This window comes from Hemitrygon akajei, chromosome 1, assembly GCF_048418815.1.
Source record: "Hemitrygon akajei chromosome 1, sHemAka1.3, whole genome shotgun sequence".
Lineage (NCBI taxonomy): Eukaryota > Metazoa > Chordata > Chondrichthyes > Myliobatiformes > Dasyatidae > Hemitrygon > Hemitrygon akajei.
In genome coordinates, this window is record NC_133124.1 from 223,346,669 (window position 1) to 223,365,569 (window position 18,901).

The window sequence follows — 18,901 nt, forward strand, 5'->3', positions numbered from 1 at the left end:
CACCCTTTCCCTGCCTCATTGGAACATACCTATGCAGAACTCCATGCAAATGTTCCCTGAACATTTGCCACAATTCTGCCATGCATTTCCCTGAGAACATCTGCTCCCAATTTATGCTCACATTTCTGTCTAATAGCATGATATTTTCCCCTATTGCAATTAAATGTTTGCCCAAATTGTCTGCTCCTATCCCTCTCCAGCGCTATGGTGAAGGAGATAGAGTTATGGTCACTACTTCCAAAATGCTCTCCCCAAGAGATCTGACACCTGACCAGGTTCATCACCCAATAACAGATCAAGTACAGCTTCTCCTCTAGTTGGCTAATCTACATATTGCATCAGGAAACCTTCCTGAACACACTTAACAAACTTCACCCCATTTAAACCCCTTGCGCTAAGGAATGCCAATTAATATTAGGAAAGTTAAAATCTCCCTTCACAACAACCCTATTATTATTGCACTGTTCCAGAATCTGCCTCCCTATCTAGTCCTTGATATCCCTGTTACTATTGGGGGGGGGGGGGTCTATAAAAACACCCAGTAGAGTTATTGCCCCTTTTTTATTTCTGACTTCCACCCACACTGACTCAGTAGACCATCCCTCCTTTACTGCAGCTGTGACACTATCCTTAATTAGCAATGCCATGTCCCCACTTGTTTTGCCTCCCTCTCTATTCTTTTTGAAACATCTAAAGCCTGGCACACTCAGCAGCCATTCCTACTCCTGAGACATCCGAGTCTCTGTAATGGCCACAACATCATAGTTCCACATATTGATCCATGCTCTAAGTTCCTCTGCCTTGTCTATGATACTCCTTGGATTAAAATAGATGCATCTCAAACCATTAGGCTGAATATATCTTTGCTCTAACATCTGCCTATCCTTCCTCACAAACTCCCCACAAGCTTTTGCTACTTGTGTTCCAAACTCACCATCCTCTGCCTCTTCATTTGGTTCCCACCCCCATGCATATCTAGTTTAAACCCTCCCCAATAGCATTAGCAATCCTCCCCACCAAGATCTTGGACCCCTCGGATTCAAGTGCAATTCGTCCTTTTTGTACAGGCCACACCTGCCCCTGAGGAGTTTCCAATAATCCAAAAATCTGAATCCCTGCCCCCTACTCTAATCCTTCAGTCATGCATTTATCCTCCACCTCATTCTATTCCTACACTGATTGTCGTGTGACACAGGCAGCAGTACTGAGATTGCTACCTTTGAGGTCCTGCTTCTCAGCTTCCTTCCTAACTCCCTGTATTCTGCTTTCAGGACCTCCACCCTTTTCCTACCTATGTCATTGGTACAAATATGTACCATGACCTCTGGCTGTTCACCCTCCATTTCAAGATGTTGCCGACGCACTCAGAAACGTCACAAGCCTTGGCACCTACCATCCTTGTTTCTTTTTCACGTCCACAGAATCACCTATCTGTCCCCCTGACTATAGAGTCCTCTATTACCGCTGCCATCTTCTTCAGTTCTCTACTCTTCTGAGCCACAGGGCCAGACTCAGTGCCCGAGGCATGGCCACTGTTGCTTTCCCCAGGTAGGATGTGTCCCCAATGCACTCAAAATGGAGTGTTTATTGTACAGGGGGATAGCCACAGCAGAACTCTCCACCACCTGATGCCCTCCCTTCCCTCTCCTGACAATCATCCACTTATCTGTCTCCTATGGCCCTGGGGTGACTACCTGCCTATAGTTTCTGTCTATCTCCTCCTCACTTTTCCTAACAAGCCGAAGATCATCGAGCTGCAGCTCAAGTTCCCTAATATGGTCTCTAAGGAGCTGCAACTCAATGCAACTGGCGCAGATGTGGCCATCAGGGAAACTAAAAGTCTCCCAGATATCCCAAATCTGACACCCCAGAATAGAAAACTGTCCTCACAGTCATACCCACTATTCTAATGCACCGAGTACTGTGAGACACTCCTTTTTTAAACTCTTCTCCCCGATCTGTGCAAAGCTCTCTGTCTCTTCGAATCGACTGCCCCCCTTATCTTCAAAAGGATGTGCTGAAACTGGAAAAGGTTCAAAGGAAGTTCCTGAAAATGATTCCTGAATTGTGTAGCTTGTCATTTGTAGTGTTTGATGGCTCTGGGCCTTTATTCACCAGAACTCCAAAGAATGAGGTGTGACCTAATTGAAACCTATCAAATGGTGAAAGGCCTTGACAGACTGGATGTGGAGAGGATGCTTCCTATGGCGGGGGAGTCTAAGACCAGAAGACACAGCCTTAGAATAGAGGGGCGTTCTTTTAGAGTGGAGATGGTGGGGAGTTTCGTTAGCTAGAATGTGGTGAATTAGTGGAATTCTTTGCCTCCGGCAAGTGAGGAAGCCAACTCTTGATGTATATGTAAGGCAGAGGTTGATAGATTCTTCATTGGTCAGGGCATGAAAGGATACAGGGAGAAGGCAGGAGATTGTGGCTGAGAGGAATATTAGATCAGCCATGTTGAAATGGCAGAGCAGACCTAATGAGCCAAATGGCGTAATTCTGTTCCTGTATCTATTGGTCTTATGGTGGAGGGAGGTATTCTCACATTTAGAAAGCTTCTGGACAAACACTGCCAAAGCAGAGTGGGCAGTGAAGCAGGTGGAAGTAGTGCAGATTAGTACAGATCCTACTTCATGGTCAGTGTGGACGTGGTGGATAAAGGGCCTGGATCTGTGTCCTCTGGAGATCCTTGTCCGATATAACTGATGTTGAAGAACTAGGGAATTCTGGGTGGAAGCTTAGGAAACATGCTATAACTGGTGTCACCGTGCTCATTTCAGACTGGGGCAAAATACAGTAACAAACACAGCCAAGCCCACGTCCACCTATTGAATCTTCGCTGTCTCCTCATAGTTGTCTATCCACTGCTGTCATAAACCCTGGAGGCAGCCATTTAAATACAGCAACATACAGCCCTTTGTGACCACCTGTCTTACATTCTGTCAGATTTATAGTGACACATGTGGCTGACTGTAGAGAGCTGGTAGAAAGGAACATTCAAGCCTCTCAGTAACAGCCAAAAGAGGCAGTCTCCACATTTCAAATGTTGCCTGTCAATGTATTTTTACAGATATATTTGGCAACAATGCTATCACAGAGACAGATGATAGATATGATAATCCCCAGAGACAGTTAGACTCAGAACAAATAGATTTGTGACCTATAGGTGTTTCCTGCTACTGCAACTGGACTTCAGGATACTTCACTGCCAGTAAGGGGGGAGATGTCATTAGGTGATGAAAAAAGCTGTAGAAATCCAAACTAGTTATATTTTTATCTATTGAAATATATCTATCTACCTGTCTGCTTCTTTTCATCCACCTGTCAGTCTATTGTTCTGTCTGTCTGGCTATATGTCTGCACCTGTCTACCTGTACGTTTGCATGTGGATCTTCTCTTCTATCTATCTTATAAATGTGCCTCTCTGTTTCTCTCAGGCCTCTTTCCTTTCTTGCCTAGCTTCATCTCCATCTGTCTGTATATTCTATCTATCTCTCCTGGCTTCTCATAACTCCTGCACCTTCCTATAAATGTCCTGCCATATTTACACTGTGGCAGTCCAGGTACCTTCCCGTCCACCCCATCCACACCTCACATGGCTCACATGAAGCCGGCTGATGACAGATGAGATTTCAACTTTGATCACAATAGTAACACAATATAACTCCTGAAACAGACAGTGAGCTGCAGCCTCGGTGGTAACAGCTGCCGCCAATTATTGCTGGGCATTCATCGCTGCTCTCTCTCCAACTGCTGAATGTTCATCGGAGCGTCTCAGTTCTCTGAGGTAACTATTTATCACTGAGTGTTAATTGCCCCAAATGTCACACCAAATCTGTTCCTCCTGCTCCTGCATGTAATTGCCAAATACTTATATGAAAAAAGACACAATGTTCTATCATTGTTAAATGTTACCAAACTCTATAGACAGAACGCAGAAGAAAAACATTGAATTTATTGACCAACGACAGGGATAATCTGCCCCACTTCTCCAAGCTGATGTTCATGTTCTTCTATCCCTCTCCATCTCTCCCATTGACTGAACTACTCCCTGTGGGAGCAAGATTCACATCCCTTATGTTCAACATCCTTCACGTTCCACATCCCCCATTCCTCATTCCCCATGTTATAGAACCCCCAAGGTCCACATCCCCAAGTTCCATATCCTCCATTCCACATTCCTGAAGTCCCATATTTCCAAAGTTTCACATCCCCCAAGTTCTACTTAGCCTAAGTTCCACTTCTCCAAGTTCTACATCCACCAGGTTTCACATTCTTACGTCCCACATCCTTCAGGTTCCACTTCCTCCAATTTTCACATTCTCCAAGATCCACATCCCCCATGTTCTACATCCCCCTAATTCCACTTACCCCAAGTTCCACATTCCCCAAGGTCTGCATCCTCCAAGTTCCACATTCCCCAAGGTCTGCATCCTCCAAGTTCCACATTCCCCCAAGTTCCACATCCTCCAAGTTTCACAGGCTTTATGTTCCATATTCTTCAATTCCACATCTCCTAAGTTTTGCGTACCACAAGTTCCACACACCCCGTTCCATATACTCCATTCCACACCCCCCAAGTTCCACATCCTCCAAGTTCCACAGCCTTCATGTTCCACATCACCCAAGTTCCACATCCTTCTAGTGCCACATCCCCCTACAGCATGAAAGTTTTACATTCCCCAAGTTCCAAGTATTCCAATTGCCACATTCCCCAAGTTCCACATCCTCTGAGTTCTAAATCCTTCAAGTTCCGCATCACCCAAGTTCCACATTCTTACAGTTCACTTCCACAAGTTATTCATTCTCCGTTTCACAATCCTCCAATTTTCACCTTCTGTCAAATTCCACATTCCCCAAGTACCACGTTCTCCTAGATCCACTATCTCCAAGTTCTACATTCCCCAGGTTCCACATCCTCCAAGATTTACGACCCCATGTTACACTTCAACCAAGCTCCATTCCCCAGCTCTATTTAGACTAAGTGCCACTTCCCCAGGTTCTACATCCATGAAATACCACGATACCCACGTCCCATTTCCTCTAAGTTCAACTCTACACAATTTCCACACCCTCCAAGATTAACATCCCCCATGTTCTACATCCCCCAAATTCCACATTCACAAAGTTCTTCATTCCCCAAGTTCCACATTCCTCATTTTCCACATACACTAAGATCCACATCCTCCAAGTTTCAGATTCTCCAGTTTCCACTTCCCTCAAGTTCTATATTCCACAAGTTCAACATCCACTGTTCCCCAAGTACCACATTCTCCAAGTTCTTCATCCTCCAATTTTCATTTCACTCAACCTTCACATTCCTGAATTTCCATGTTCCCCAAGTTCTACATCCCTCAAGTTCCACATCCTCCAGGTTCAAAACCCGCAAGTTCCACTTTCCCAAGTTCCATATTCCTCAAGTTCCATCTTTCTCGTTCCACATCCCCTATGCTTCACAACCTCCAACTTCCACATTGTCCAAATATCAGATCCCCCAAGTGCCACAACCCCCAAATGGTACATTCCCCAAGTATCACATTCTCCAAGTTCCACATCCCCCAAATTCTACAATCCCAAGTTTCACTCCCCCCAGTCTCAACTTTCCCTAAGTTCTACATTCTCCAGGTTCCATATCCCCCAATTTCAACTTCCCCAAGGTCTGTATCACCTAATTTCAATATCCCCTAAATTCCACATTCCCTAAGTTCTACATCCACCAGGTTTCACATTCTTCAAGTTCCACATCCTACAGGTTTCACATCCTCCAAGTTCCACATTCTCCAAGTTCCAAATCCCGCAAAATTTACATTCCCAAGTTCTCTTTCTCCCAAGTTCCACATTCTCCCAGTTCCACTTCACTCAAGTTCTACATCCTCCAATTTCCAAATACATCAAGTTCCACACCTTCCAAGTTCCACTTCCCCAACTTCAACATCCCTCAAGTTCCACAACCTCCAAGTTCTACATTCCCCAATTTCAACTTCCCGCACGTTTTACATTTTCCATTTCCTACATCCGCAAAGTTCCAGATTCCCCAAGGTCTACATCACCAAATTTCTACATCCACCAAATTCCACTTCCCCGTTCTACATCCTTCAAGTTCCACATCTTCTGTTCCACGTGCTCCAAGTTCCAAATCCTCCATGTTCTACATCTCTCTTAGACAATAAGCCCATAAGAAACAGGAGAAAAATTAGGCCATTCAGCCCATAAAATCTGCTCCACCATTCCATCATGGCTGATCCCAGATCCCAGCCAACCCCTTAAGCCTTTGATGCCCTGAATAATTAGAAAATTATCAACTTCTGCCCTATTTATACCCATGGACTTGGCCACCACCGCAGTCTATGGCAGAGCATTCCATAAATTTACTACTCTCAGGCTAAAAAAATTCCTCCTCACCTCTATTCTCAAAGGTCATCCCTCAACTTTGAGCCTGTGCCATCTAGTTCTAGATATCCCACCATAGGAGCATCCTCTCCACATCCACCCTAACTAGTCCTTTCAACATTTGGTAGGTTTCAATGAGATCCCCGCACAGTCTTCTAAATTCTAGTGAAAATATGCCCAAAGCTGCCAAACACTTCTCACATGTTAATCCCTTCATTCCCAAAATCATCCTCGTGAACCTCCTCTGGACACTCTCCAATGACAACACATCCTTTCTGAGATATGATGCCCAAAATGTTGACAATAATCCAAATGCAGCCTGACTAGTGTCTTATAAAGGCTCAATATTATCACTTGATTTTATACTCTATTCCCCTTGAAACAAATGCCAACATTGCATTTGCCTTCTTTACCACAGACTCAAACTGTCAATTAAGCTTCTGGAAGTCTTGCAAGAGGAATCCAAAATCACTTTGCACCTCTAATGTTTGAACCTTCTCTCCATTTAGATAATAGTCCACCCTATTTTCCCTTTTACCAAAATGCATTATCATACATTTCCCAACACCGTATTCCATCTGCCACTTTTTTCACATTCTTCCAAATTGTATAAGTCCAAGCTGCATTATCCAAATCATTGACAAGCAATGTTAAAAGTAGCAGTCACAATACTGAACCCTGACGAACACAACCAGTCACCGGTAGCCAGCCAGAGAAGGGACCATTTATTGCTGCTCGCTGCCTCTTGCCTGTCAGCCATTCCATTGTCCATGTCAGCATCTTTCCTGTAATGCTATAGGAGTCTATCTTATTAAGCAGCCTCATGTGTTGTGTCTTCTGAAAATCCAAGTGAGTGGCATCCACTGCTTCTCCTTTGTCCACCCTGCTTGTTACTTCCTCAGAAAACTCTAACAGTTTTTTCAGGTGAGATTTCCCTTTACAGAAACCATGCTGACTTTGACTTATTTCATTATTCATCTCCAAGTACCCCAAAATCACAAACTCGTGATGTAATTAGAGATTGGTTGATATGATGTTGTGCGCAGCACTGAGTCGAGGCTGAAAGAAGGCCATAGTCGGGAACTTACAGCAAAGGATAAACTTTGTATCGAGAGGACATGCAGGAAGGCATAGGTGGTGGTGTGGCTCTGTTGGTAAGAGATGTAAAGAGGTGACATAAGGTCAGAGAATGTTGAATCTTTGTGGTGGAATTAAGAAGTAGCAAGGGTAAAAAAAAACATTATGGAAATCTAAGCATCCAAATAGTACCCAACAGCATAAGGCCATAAGATACAGGAGCAGAAGTAGGCCATTCAGCCCATCAAGTCTGCTCCACCATTCAATCATGGGCTGATCCAATTCTTCCAGTCATCCCCACTCCCCTACTTTCACTCCATACACTTTGATGCCCTGGCTAATCAAGAACCTATCTATTTCTGCCTTAAATACACTTAATGACCTGGCCACTACAGCCGCTCATGGCAACAAATTCTACAGATTTACCACCCTCTGACTAAAGTTATTTTTCTACATCTTAGTTCTAAATGGACATCCTTTAATTCTGAAGTCATGCCCTCTTGTCCTAGAATCCCCTATAATGGGAAATAATTTTACCATATCTAATCTGTTCAGGCCTTTTGATATTCAGAATGTTTCTATGAGATCCCCCCTCATTCTCCTAAACTCCAAGGAATACAGCCCAATAGCTGCCAGACATTCCTCATATGGTAACACTTTCATTCCTGAAATCATTCTCATGAATCTTCTCTGAACTGCCTCCAATGTCAATACATCCTTTCTAAAATAAGGAGCCCAAAACTGCACTCAATACTCCAAGTGTGGTCTCACAAGTGCCTTATAGAGCCTCAACATCACATCCCTGCTCTTACATTCTGTATCTCTAGAAATGAACTGAGACTATAATGGACTAAGCAAGGATTTGGCTAGTGTAGACTGGAAAGACAGGCTATATGGTGGGACGGTTGAGGGACAGTGGAAGACTTTCAAAGAGATTTTTCACGGTGCTCAACAAAAATATATTCCAGTTAAAAGCAAGGAAAGTAAGGGTGGGAGGAATCAGCCCTGGATAACTAAGGCAATAAAAGAAGGCATCAAAATAAAAGCTCGTGTATACAAAGTCACAAAAAGTAGTGGGAAACTGGAAGATTGGAAAAACTTTAAAAAGCAATAAAAGCCACTAAGCGAGCAACAAAGAAAGGGAAGCTGAATTATGAAAATAGACTAGGACAAAATATAAAAACAGGCAGTAAAAGTTTTTAGAATTATATAAATTGGAAAAGACAGTCTAAAGTGAATGCAGGTCCCTTAGAGGATGAGAAGGAGGAATTGATATTGGGTACAGAGGCTTTGAGTAACTATTTTGTGTCAGTCTTCATGGTGGAGGAAAGATCTAACATGCCAAAGGGAGATGTTATAGATGCGATGGGAGGTAAGGACCTCGATACAATAGCTATCACTAAAAAGGTAGTACTTGTGGACCCGAAGGTAGATAAGTCCCCTGGTCCTGATGGAATGCATCCCAAGGTACTGAAAGACATGGCAGAAGTTATAGAAGAAGCTTTGGTGATAATTTACCAAAATTTTCTGGACTCTGGGCAGATCCCGACAGTTTGGAAGACAGCAAATGTCATGCCACTGTGCAAAAAAGGGTATGGGCAAAAGATGGGTAACTATAACTCTTTCAGTTAGTCCTGATGAGGGGTCTCGGCCCACAACTTCAACTGTGCTTCTTCCTATAGATGCTGCCTGTCCTGCTGAATTGCACCAGCATTTTGTGTGTGTTGTGTAACTATAGATCAGTTAGTTTAACATCTGTAATTGGGAAAATGTTTGAAGTTATCCTTAAAGAAGAAATAGTGAGGCATCTGGAAAGAAATGGATCCATCAGTCAGACTTAGCATGGATTCAGGAAAGGCAGGTCCTGTTTGACAAACTTACTGGAGCTCTTTGAGGATATAATGAGCACAGTGGATAGAGGGGAACAGATGGACGTTATTTGGTTTCTACAGTTATATTAAAAGCAAGAGGATAGTGAGGGATAAAATTGGTCCCTTAGAAAATCAGGGTGGTCAGCTATGTGTGGAGCCGAGGGAGATGGGAGAGATTTTGAACGATTTCTTCTCTTCGGTATTCACTAAGGAGAAGGATATTGAATTGTGTAAGGTGTGGGAAACAAGTAAGGAAGTTATGGAACCTATGACAATTAAAGAGGTGGAAGTACTGGCGCTTTTAAGAAATTTAAAAGTGGATAAATCTCCGGGTCCTGACCGGATATTCCCCAGGACCTTGAGGGAAGTTTGTGTAGAGATAGCGGGAGCTCTGACGGAGATCTTTCAGATGTCATTAGAAACGGGGATCGTGCCGGAGGATTGGCGTATTGCTCATGTGGTTCCATTGTTTAAAAAGGGTTCTAGAAGTAAGCCTGGCAATTATAGACCTGTCAGTTTGACATCAGTGGTGGGTAAATTAATGGAAAGTATTCTTAGAGATAGTATTTATAATTATCTGGATAGACAGGATCTGATTAGGAGAGCCAGCATGGATTTGTGTGTGGAAGGTCGTGTTTGACTAACCTTATTGAATTTTTTGAAGAAGTTACGAGGAATGTTGACGAGGGTAAGGCAGTGGATGTAGTCTATATGGACTTCAGCAAGGCCTTTGACAAAGTTCCACATGGAAGGTTAGTTAAGAAGGTTCAGTCGATAGGTATTAATGCTGGAGTAATAAAATGGATTCAACAGTGGCTAGATGGGAGATGCCAGAGAGTAGTGGTGGATAATTGTTTATCGGGATGGAAGCCTGTGACTAGCGGGGTGCCTCAGGGATCTGTTTTGGGCCCAATGTTGTTTGTAATATACATAAATGATCTGGATGATGGGGTGGTAAATTGGATTAGTAAGTATGCCGATGATACTAAGGTAGGTGGCGTTGTGGATAATGAGGTGGGTTTTCAAAGCTTGCAGGGAGATTTATGCTGGTTAGAAGAATGGGCTGAACGTTGGCAGATGGAGTTTAATGCTGAGAAGTGTGAGGTTCTACATTTTGGCAGGAATAATCCAAATAGAACATACAGGGTAAATGGTAGGGCATTGAGGAATGCAGTGGAACAGAGAGATCTAGGAATAACAGTGCATAGTTCCCTGAAGGTTGAGTCTCATGTAGATAGGGTGGTGAAGAAGGCTTTTGGAATGCTGGCCTTTATAAATCAGAGCATTAAGTACAGAAGTTGGGATGTAATGTTAAAATTGTACAAGGCATTGGTAAGGCCAAATTTGGAATATTGTGTACAGTTCTGGTCACCGAATTATAGGAAAGATATCAATAAATTAGAGAGAGTGCAGAGACGATTTACTAGGATGTTACCTGGGTTTCAGCACTTAAGTTACAGAGAAAGGTTGAACAAGTTAGGTCTCTATTCATTGGAACATAGAAGGTTGAGGGGGGATTTGATCGAGGTATTTAAAATTTTGAGAGGGATAGATAGAGTTGACGTGAATAGGCTGTTTCCATTGAGAGTAGGGGAGATTCAAACGAGAGGACATGATTTGAGAGTTAGGGGGCAAAAGTTTAAGGGAAAGACGAGGGGGTATTTCTTTACTCAGAGAGTGATAGCTGTGTGGAATGAGCTTCCTGTAGAAATAGTAGAGGCCAGTTCAGTTGTGTCATTTAAGGTAAAATTGGATAGGTATATGGACAGGAAAGGAGTGGAGGGTTATGGGCTGAGTGCGGGTAGGTGGGACTAGGTGAGATTAAGAGTTCGGCACGGACTAGGAGGGCCGGAATGGCCTGTTTCCGTGCTGTGATTGTTATATGGTTACTATACTGTATCCCATCACTCCGGAATTAATTAATTTATTTGGGTTTCCAGAAGGCTTTGATAAGGTGTCGCATCGTAAGATAAGGATGAATAGAGTTGGGGTGATGTATTAGCATGGATAGAGGATTGGTTAACTAATTGAAAGCAGAGAATTGGGATACATAGGTATTCTGTTTGGCAATTAATGGTGAGCAGTGTGCCGCAGGGGTCAGTGCTGGGTCTGCAACTGTTCACAATATACATTAACGTCTGGAAGAGGGGACTGAGTGTAGTGTATCTAAGTTTGCTGATGATACTAAACTGAGCGGAAAAGTAAATTGTGCAGAAGATACACAGAGTCTGCAGAGAGATATAGATAGGTTAAGTGAGTAGGTAAGGGTCTGGCAGATGGAGTACAATGTTGGGAAATGTAAGGTCATCCACTTTGGAAGGAACAAAGAAAGAACAGATCATTACTTAACTAGTAAAAAAATTGCAGCATGCTGCTGTGCAGAGGGGCTTGGGAGTGCCTGTGCATGAATCACAAAAGGTTGGTTTGCAGGTGCAGCAGGCTATCAAGAAAGCAAATGGAATGTTGGCCTTCTTTGCTAGAGAAATTGCATTTAAGAGCAGGGAGGTTATGCTGCAACTGTACAGGGCACAGGTGAGGCTGCACCTAGAGTACTGCATGCAGTTCTGGTCTCCTTACTTGAGGAAGAATATACTGGCTTTGGAGGTGGTGCAGAGAAGGTTCACCAGGTTGATTTCAGAGATGAAGGGGTTAGACTATGAGAAGAGATTGAGTCATCTGGGGCTGTACTCACTTGAATTCAGAAGAATGAGAGGAGATCTTATAGAAACGTATAAAATTATGAAAGAGATAGATAAGATAGAGGCAGGAAAGTTGTTCAGTGAGACTAGAACTAGGGGACATAGACTCAAGATTTGGGGGAGCAGATTTAGGATGGGAATGAGGAGGAACTGATTTTCATAGAGAGTGGTGAGTCTGTGGAATTCTCTGCCCAATGAAGCAGTGTGGGGGCTACTTCAGTAAGTATATTTAAGACAAGGTGGGATAGATTTTTGCATGGTAGCGGAATTAAGGATTGTGGAGCAAAGACAGGTAGGTGGAGATGAGTCCATGGCCAGATCAGCCATGATCTTATTGAATGGCGGAGCAGGCTCGATGGGCCAGATGGCCTACTCCTGCTCCTATTTCTTATGTTCTTATGTTCCGGAGGTCTGGAAGAGTGTAAATGTCACTCCACTCTTTAAGAAGGGAGAAAGACAAAGGAAAGGAAATTTTTGGCCACTTAGCCTTCTTCAGTGGTTGGGAACCTGTTTGATTCTATCATCTGCTTGTAAACTTGCTGGCTCATCCTCAGCTCTATCATACTGGTTCCCATCTCCTGCCAAATTAGTTTAAAACCACTCCCAGCAGCTCTAGCAAGCCTGCCCGCAAAGATATTGCCCCCCCCCCCTCCGGATTCAAGTGCAACCTGTCCCTTTTGTACAGGTACCACCTGTTCCAGAAGAGGTCCCAGTTATCCAGCAATCTGAATCCCTGCCCCCTGCTCTGATTTTTCAGCCACACATTTATCTGCCACCTCATTCTATTCCTATCCTTGCTGTCGCATGGCACAGGCAGCAATCCTGAGATTACTACCCTTGAGGTTCTGCTTCTCAGCTTCTTTCCTAACTCCCTCTATTTTTTTCAGGATCTACTCTCTTTTTCTTCCTTTGTCTTTGGTTCCAATATGTACTACGACTTCTGGCTGCTCACCCTCCCTTTTCAAGATATTGTGGATATGATCAGAAACATCGTGGATCCTGGCACCTGGGAAGCAAACTACCATCTGTGTTTCCTTCTCGCGTCCACAGAATCGCCTATCTGTCCCCCGACCATAGAGTCCCTTATTACTGCTGACAAATTCTTCAGTTCCCTATCTTTCAGTGCCAGAGGCACGGCCGCTGTTACTTCCTTGAGGTGAGTCTTCCCGCCCCCAGCAGTACTCAAAGTAGGGTTCTTATTGTTAAAGGGACGGCCACAGAATGGCTCTCCATGATCTGATCTTCTCCCTTCCCTCTCCTGACAGTCACCCTTTTATCTGTCTCCTGTGGCCTTGGGGTGACTACCTCCCTGTAGTTCCTGTTAATCACTGCTTCGCATTCCCAGACAAGCCGAAGATCATCGGGCTGCAGCTTCCAGTTCCCTAATACGGTCTCTAAGGAGTTGTAGCTTGATGTACCTGGTGCAGATGTGGCCATCGGGGAGGCTGGGAGTCTCCCGGAAATCCCATATCTGACTCCCAGAACAGAACACTGGTAGACATACCCACTATCTCTCAAGTGAGAAAACAGGAATGGACTTACCTACTTACTTTGCCACTGCCTTTTCTCGCCAAAGCCCTGTTGAGCCAAAGTCTTACTGCTCTGACTCAGACTGCTCCAATGACGACTGCTCTGACTCAGACTGCTCCAATGACGACTGCTCCAATGACGACTGCTCTGACTCAGACTGCTCCAATGACGACCGCTCCAATGACGACTGCTCCAATGATGACCGCTCCAATGACAACCGCTCCAATGACGACTGCTCCAATGACGACTGCTCTGACTCAGACTGCTCCAATGACGACCGCTCCAATGACGATTGCTCCAATGACGACTGCTCTGACTCAGACTACTCCAATGACGACCGCTCCAATGACGACCGCTCCAATGATGACCGCTCCAATGACGACCGCTCCAATGATGACCGCTCCAATGACGACTGCTCTGACTCAGACTGCTCCAATGACGACTGCTCTGACTCAGACTGCTCCAATGACGACCGCTCCAATGACGACTGCTCCAATGACGACTGCTCTGACTCAGACTACTCCAATGACGACCGCTCCAATGACGACCGCTCCAATGATGACCGCTCCAATGACGACCGCTCCAATGATGACCGCTCCAATGACGACTGCTCTGACTCAGACTGCTCCAATGACGACTGCTCTGACTCAGACTGCTCCAATGACGACCGCTCCAATGACGACTGCTCCAATGACGACTGCTCTGACTCAGACTACTCCAATGACGACCGCTCCAATGACGACCGCTCCAATGATGACCGCTCCAATGACGACCGCTCCAATGATGACCGCTCCAATGACGACTGCTCTGACTCAGACTGCTCCAATGACGACTGCTCTGACTCAGACTGCTCCAATGACGACCGCTCCAATGACGACTGCTCCAATGATGACCGCTCCAATGACGACCACTCCAATGATGACCGCTCCAATGACAACTGCTCCAATGACGACTGCTCTGACTCAGACTGCTCCAATGACGACCGCTCCAATGACGACCGCTCCAATGACGACTGCTCCAATGACGACTGCTCCAATGATGACTGCTCCAATGACGACTGCTCCAATGACGACTGCTCTGATTCAGACTGCTCCAATGACGACCGCTCCAATGACGACTGCTCCAATGATGACCGCTCCAATGACGACCGCTCCAATGACGACTGCTCCAATGACGACTGCTCTGACTCAGACTGCTCCAATGACGACCGCTCCAATGACGACTACTCCAATGATGACCGCTCCAATGACGACCACTCCAATGATGACCGCTCCAATGACAACTGCTCCAATGACGACTGCTCTGACTCAGACTGCTCCAATGACGACCGCTCCAATGACGACTGCTCTGACTCAGACTGCTCCAATGATGACCGCTCCAATGACGACCGCTCCAATGACGACTGCTCCAATGATGAACGCTCCAATGACGACCGCTCCAATGACGACCACTCCAATGACGACTGCTCCAATGATGACCGCTCCAATGACGACCACTCCAATGATGACCGCTCCAATGACAACTGCTCCAATGACGACTGCTCTGACTCAGACTGCTCCAATGACGACCGCTCCAATGACGACCGCTCCAATGACGACTGCTCCAATGATGAACGCTCCAATGACGACCGCTCCAATGACGACTGCTCCAATGATGACCGCTCCAATGACGACCACTCCAATGATGACCGCTCCAATGACAACTGCTCCAATGACGACTGCTCTGACTCAGACTGCTCCAATGACGACCGCTCCAATGACGACTGCTCTGACTCAGACTGCTCCAATGACGACCGCTCCAATGACGACCGCTCCAATGACGACTGCTCCAATGATGAACGCTCCAATGACGACCGCTCCAATGACGACTGCTCCAATGACGACTGCTCTGACTCAGACTGCTCCAATGACGACCGCTCCAATGACGATTGCTCCAATGACGACTGCTCTGACTCAGACTACTCCAATGACGACCGCTCCAATGACGACCGCTCCAATGATGACCGCTCCAATGACGACCGCTCCAATGACGACCGCTCCAATGACGACCGCTCCAATGACGACTGCTCCAATGACGACTGCTCCAATGATGACTGCTCCAATGACGACTGCTCTGATTCAGACTGCTCCAATGACGACCGCTCCAATGACGACTGCTCCAATGATGACCGCTCCAATGACGACCGCTCCAATGACGACTGCTCCAATGACGACTGCTCCAATGACGACTGCTCTGACTCAGACTGCTCCAATGACGACCGCTCCAATGATGACCGCTCCAATGACGACTGCTCTGATTCAGACTGCTCCAATGACGACCGCTCCAATGACGACTGCTCCAATGATGACCGCTCCAATGACGACCGCTCCAATGACGACTGCTCCAATGACGACTGCTCTGACTCAGACTGCTCCAATGACGACCGCTCCAATGACGACTGCTCCAAGGATGACCACTCCAATGATGACCGCTCCAATGACGACCGCTCCAATGACGACTGCTCCAATGACGACTGCTCTGACTCAGACTGCTCCAATGACGACCGCTCCAATGATGACCGCTCCAATGACGACTGCTCCAATGACGACTGCTCCAATGATGACTGCTCCAATGACGACTGCTCCAATGACGACTGCTCTGACTCAGACTGCTCCAATGACGACCGCTCCAATGACGACTGCTCCAATGATGACCGCTCCAATGACGACCGCTCCAATGACGACTGCTCTGACTCAGACTGCTCCAATGACGACCGCTCCAATGATGACCGCTCCAATGACGACTGCTCCAATGACGACTGCTCTGACTCAGACTGCTCCAATGACGACTGCTCCAATGACGACCGCTCCAATGACAACCGCTCCAATGACGACTGCTCTGACTCAGACTGCTCCAATGACGACCGCTCCAATGACGACTGCTCCAATGATGACTGCTCCAATGACGACCGCTCCAATGACGACCGCTCCAATGACGACTGCTCCAATGACGACTGCTCCAATGATGACTGCTCCAATGACGACTGCTCTGATTCAGACTGCTCCAATGACGACCGCTCCAATGACGACTGCTCCAATGATGACCGCTCCAATGACGACCGCTCCAATGACGACTGCTCCAATGACGACTGCTCCAATGACGACTGCTCTGACTCAGACTGCTCCAATGACGACCGCTCCAATGATGACCGCTCCAATGACGACTGCTCTGATTCAGACTGCTCCAATGACGACCGCTCCAATGACGACTGCTCCAATGATGACCGCTCCAATGACGACCGCTCCAATGACGACTGCTCCAATGACGACTGCTCTGACTCAGACTGCTCCAATGACGACCGCTCCAATGACGACTGCTCCAAGGATGACCACTCCAATGATGACCGCTCCAATGACGACCGCTCCAATGACGACTGCTCCAATGACGACTGCTCTGACTCAGACTGCTCCAATGACGACCGCTCCAATGATGACCGCTCCAATGACGACTGCTCCAATGACGACTGCTCCAATGATGACTGCTCCAATGACGACTGCTCCAATGACGACTGCTCTGACTCAGACTGCTCCAATGACGACCGCTCCAATGACGACTGCTCCAATGATGACCGCTCCAATGACGACCGCTCCAATGACGACTGCTCTGACTCAGACTGCTCCAATGACGACCGCTCCAATGATGACCGCTCCAATGACGACTGCTCCAATGACGACTGCTCTGACTCAGACTGCTCCAATGACGACTGCTCCAATGACGACCGCTCCAATGACAACCGCTCCAATGACGACTGCTCTGACTCAGACTGCTCCAATGACGACCGCTCCAATGACGACTGCTCCAATGATGACTGCTCCAATGACGACCGCTCCAATGACGACCGCTCCAATGACGACTGCTCCAATGACGACTGCTCCAATGATGACTGCTCCAATGACGACCACTACCTTGATGATGGCTCCACAGGGCTCTTTTATAGAGACTCAGATTTTAAAGCTCTTCACTGGACCTGTGCAGGAACACTTCTGTTGCATCTGTGCAGTACTCAAATCAATGACTCCCATCAAAAAAATTCCTGCTTTTTTAAATCTCTTCACCAGACCAGTGCAGGAACGATTTTTTTTTGTTTCTGTGCAGTGCTCCAGTCAATGATTCCTCTTGAAAAACCTTTTGTATTTAAAGCTCTTCGCATGACCTGCATGGGAATGCTTCAGCTGGGTCTGTGCAGTACTCCAATTAACTACCCCCATCAAAATCTTCCTGCTTTTTAAAGTTCTATGCCAGACCTGCGCAGGAACACTTTAGTTGTGACTGCAAAGTACTCCAATCTATTCTACATACTTGAGCTTCCACTTCTCCAAAGTTGCACATTCTCCAAGTTTTACTTCCCCCAAGTTCTATATCCTCCATGTTCCACATTTCCCAAGTACCACATCCTCCAAGTTCTACATCCTACAAGTTCTACATCATCTAATTTCCACACTTCCCAAGTTCCACATTTCCCAAGTTCCACATCCCCCAATCTCCACTTCCCCCAAGTTCGGCATCCCCTAATTTCCACTTCCCCATTTTCTTCATTCTTCAAGTTCCAAATACTCCAAGTTCTAAATCTCTCAAAGTTCTACATTGGTACATGGGGAATGTGGAACTTGGGGGAGGGATGTGGAAATTTGAGATAGATCTTGGAGGGATGTGGAAATTTGAGATAGATCTTGGAGGATGTGGATCAAAGGGGATATGGAATGGAGAATATGGAACTTGGAGAATGTGGGATGTGGGGAAGTCGAACTTGGGGTTTGGAAAACTTGAGGATATAGAACTTGAGAGAAGAGGAACTTCAGTGTTGTAGAACTTGTGGGATGTGGAATTTGAGGTACATGGAACTTGGGGAATGTGGAAGTTGTGTGAAATGGAACTTAGAAGATGTAGAACTTGGGGAATGTGGAACTTAGAGAATGTGGAATGTGGGATGTGGCGCTTGGGGGATGTGGAACCTGGAGGATGAGGAACTTGGAGAATGTTGGAATTAGAGGATGAGGAACTTGAAGGATGTAGAACTAGGGGCCTGTGGAGCTTGGAGGATGTGGAAACTGGGGAATGTAGAACTTAGCAGGTGTGGAACTTGGGGAATCTGGAACTTAGTGGATGTGGAGCTTGGAGATTCTGGACCTTGGGGGATGTAGAAATAGGGAGATCTAGTACTTGGAGGAAGTGGAAAATGGAGAATGTGGAAATTTTGGGAAGTGGAACTTTGAAGATGTCAGACGTGGCGAATGTGGAATCTGAAGTATGTCTAAATTTGGGGAAGAAGAAGTTGGTGGATGTGAAAGTTGGGAA